Source organism: Gavialis gangeticus, unplaced genomic scaffold (genome assembly GCF_001723915.1).
Source record: "Gavialis gangeticus isolate Ggan-Ray unplaced genomic scaffold, GavGan_comp1, whole genome shotgun sequence".
Lineage (NCBI taxonomy): Eukaryota > Metazoa > Chordata > Crocodylia > Gavialidae > Gavialis > Gavialis gangeticus.
Genome location: NW_017729030.1, coordinates 43,255,139 through 43,259,389, shown reverse-complemented (window position 1 = coordinate 43,259,389; position 4,251 = coordinate 43,255,139).

Here is a 4,251-nt window from a genome sequence, read left to right as displayed (position 1 = left end):
CATTGAGCTTTGATGAGATCACTTGGTATAGTGTGGTGTGGTTTTTACTTGGCCTTATCTCCTCCTTTGTGTCTCATCTCTTCCTCTGCTCAGCCACCATCTAAGGACTGCTATCTAAGGGCGCTGGAAAACATTACACCACACTGTAAATCACAGTGTACCACACATTCAGCCAATTTATGGTGCCATAAACTGGCAAACCAGCCACAAAGATGTTCCACATATAACATAGACCAAGGGTGCTCAACCTGTGGCCCACAAACCAAATGCAGCCTACAGAGCTATGGTATCCAGCCCACAGGCATAGGTGGATTAACGCACAGGCCCAGGGGCCCCTGCCAATTAGCAGACCCCTGGATGCCTGCGTTTCCTCAGGAAATGGCGGATTTCTGCTTGCAGGCAGGTAGCGTTCTATCCTGCAAGGGGCCCTGCTTGGGACTGCCAGGAGTGGGACGCAGGGGACGCTGTGTGCACCCAGGTAGCATGGAGAGCAGCTGTCTGCAGGTAAGTGAGGAAGCAGTGTGCAGGATGCAGATCAAGGCCTCCACAGTGAGGCCAGGAGTGGGGCAGGGGTTGGGGCTGGAGGTGCTGTCCAGCCTGGGTAGTGCATGAGGTACAGGGCTAGGGCAGGGAACAGGATGGAGCCCTAGGCGGCTTAACCAAGTGGGAGGGGGCCTGTGTGTGCAGCCCCCAGAAAAGGCATAGCGGGGCATGTGCCCCCCCCCAGATTTGTGTGTGGGGCAGGTGTGAGCTGCTCACTGTAGGCTTGGGGCTGTCCTCTCTTCTGCCTTTGTCCCAGGAGCCCTGTGCTGGCCCCCTGTCCACCTGGCAGTAGTGGGGGCGATGAGTTGTGCTTTCTGCTGCTGGGTGGGCAGGGAATATGTGGCCAGTGCAGAGCTCCTGGGGCAAAGGCAGCAGAGCAGAGAGCTCCAAGCCCACAGTGGGGAGCCTGCATCCACCCTTGCCCTGCTCTGGCCATGGCAGGGTTGGGGGAGGAAGGGCAGAGAGGAGAAGCAGGCAAGTGCCACCCTACCCCCAGCCTGGCCGGGTCCATCCAGCTTCCCCTGCAGGGCACAGAGCCCCACCCTGTCCTTGGCAGCAGCAGTACCAGGAGGGGAAGGAGCCCCTACCGCCACTGAAGTACATACATTCATGTTTATAATGGGATGTGGGAAGCCTCCAATTTCCTATTTTCCCAGGGCCCCAATAAATATTAATCCACCACTGCCTAAAGGGCTCTGGTGGGTTGAAATTTGTCATCAGGAGAACAATGGCCACCCTCCTCTACTGCCAAATACGACCACCCTCCCCCACTGCCAAATTCCCAAACCCCAAGCTGTGGGGCAGGTGAAAGCCCCACCATGCCCCCTTTCCTCTGCATGGCTGGGTTGAGGCTGGGGCTCCAAAAGGTCGAAGTTTGGCCATGGAGGAGCAGTGGCCATTAATATGGAAACCCTCCCTCACTGCCAAATTTCCAAGCCCCAAACCCTTTGGCAGGTTGGAGCCCTACCATGGCCCTGTCCCCCTGCAGGGCTGGGCCATGCCCTCTTCCTCCCACAGGGCTGTGTTGGGACCAGGCCTTTCCCCCTTCTTCCCCTGCCCTCACGGGGACAGGTTTCATCAAGCCCCCTCCCCTCTGTGGGGCCGGGCCATGCCCTCTCTCCCCCCTTTCCCCCCTGGAGCTAAGTTGGGGCTGTGTCAAGCCCCCCTCCCCCTCCCAATCTTCCTATGGGGCCAAGGCTGTCTCACTTATCCAATGGGGCTGGGCTGCCCCTGTCCCACTCCACGCTACTGGATCAGTCCCTGCTGTACTTGCTCCAGGCACCAGATTGGAACCACCAGTGGCATCCAGCCCACAGATGGACCAGGCACTCCCTATCCAGCCCTTTGGGCAAGAAAGTTGAGCACCACTGACATAGGGCACCACACAAACCAGCTATGAAGATGTGGCATGCCTCCTTCCCAGTTGATTCTTATCATGGGGAGGGTGCAGGCCCAACTGGTTAGAGAACTTGGGCTTCTCCAGTCCAAGAGTCAGCTGTTGTTAGTATGGGAATCAGGGCAGCCCAAGATCTTGAATCCGACTGGGGGTCTGCAAGTGCTGGGCAGCAGGGGGAGCTGATCAGCCCTGCCCCACAGTACCATGTAGGGCTCCACTATGTGCAACCCTCACCTTGCCAGTGCAGGTGAAACCTTGGCTTACCTGGCCTCAACCTGCACTGGCAAATCGAAAGGACATGATTGAGATCTAATCCCTAGTCCCCCAAATCACATGTCCTGCCTTGTTTATGTGGCATGCCAAGATATGTGATTGTTGGGACTGGGGAATCAGATCCCTCTGTGCTATTAAGTTAATGTCTGCCAGGGGCCTGAGTGTCCTGTCCATCAACTTTGATCACTTCCGCTCTCAGTACTCTTTTCTGCACACTCTCCTCTTTTTCTCCCGTTGGCTCTGTTGGGCTTTTTTTCCATTACAAACCATTTGGGACAAGTTTTGTCCTTTATTTCATGGTTTACAGTACTTAGCCCAATAAAACCATACCAATATGGCCTTTCAGTGTCTCTGTCCCAGTAGGTAAGGATTTTTTGTGATATCTTTTATTGGACAAACTGTATAATTCGTAGAGCTGTTGGACAAGCATCAAGTGCCCTTCCACAGGTCTAGCTTTCTCTCAAGAGAAACACCTGCCCAGTCAACTCCTAGTTTTGGCTCACTCTTGCTCTTCAATTCCCTGCTCTCATGTACCTGAGAGTTTCTGCTGGGGACCTGTACAAAGGTAGACTTTCTCAAAGGAGGGCAAGGAAGTTAAAAGATCCCGTTCTTCTTTTTTCCAGATCTTTCTCAAAAGGCTCAGTCCATGGAACACTGCACTTCTGCATTGTATTTCAGGTATTCTTACTTGCTTGTCTTTGATTACCATATTAATACTAATGACTAGCAAATCTGCCTTTGCTAATAGATGGTATTCCTCTATCCTGTCTAGCATCTCAAGTTGTTTTTCCTTCAGCTTAGATTAAACGGGGTCAAAACTACTCTTTTTGTAGATAAGCTTCTATTTTTGTTACCTGTAAACCATGGTAACCATTTCCACTTTCCCAGTATATCAGCCCTATATTTTATTGCAGTATTGACCCCCAGGTTAAGCTCCACTAGTAATACCAGGCTTAACTTCTGCTTGTTTCCTGTTCCCTCAAATATCTTTGTGCTTTCTCTCCTATTGATCCTAAAATACAGGAAAAATACTTCCACCAAGATCTGTAAACTTTACACTTGGTCTCCTTCAAATCCTATTTAAACTCACCTTTGCCAACAAAATGCTGCCAGCTAGCAAAAGCTGGAGAGCTGTTAAACTGAGGTAATTGCTTATTATGCACATTTGTTTTACTGTTGCTTCCTCCTCCTACCTTTTCTCTTTCTTTCTTCCCTTCGTCGCACCCTCATAATCCTAAACTGTAAACTATTTTGGTGTTTGTACAGCGCTTATCGCAATAGGGCTCTCTTCTTTGATTGGTGCTGCTAGGCTATGGCATTTTAAAATAATCTCATCATCCTATTTCCTTTTTGTATAAAGACCTGTTTCCCCCACTTTCTTGGTACTCAGTTCTAGGGAAAGGAAGGTCAAGGAACAGGATTGCTATAAGTAGTTGCCCCATATTCATGTTCTACAATGAACAGTCATAAAGACTCAGAAAATTGTTGGTTGGGGGGTGTCTGTGAGAGAACATGGCTCTGGTTGGGGGTGGGGGGTATAAGGTATGTTGCAGGGCTGTCTGTATATGTAGGGGGGTCACCGAGGCAGGGTGTGGATGTATGGGATTTGTGGGGTGTGAGGGAGGGTGGGAACTCTCCACACACTTCCCCCGCATAACACACAGCCCCCGCCACCGGTGGCAGCAACAGCAGCAGGTGGCAGGCCCTCAGGGTGCTTGTGACACACACAGGTGCTGCCACCTGTTGGCATGCAGCACTAGTCAGAGCTGCACATGGCAGAAAGTAGTGCAGCCAGGCTGGCCTGCATCTATCATGCGGGGTTCCCCATGGTGCACATGCAGCTCCCAGCACTTGTACACCACCAGCGCAATTGAGCCGGCCGCCTTCCCAGCCCCCACTGCCACAGAAGCAGGGGGCAGGGCTCCCTGCCACTACTGGCAGAGTCTGGGGACCTGCACATGGCAGCGGGGTGTGGGAAAGCCAACCAGCACCATAACACTGCCAGAAGACAAGGAGATGCCATCAGGGCTAGGAGGGCA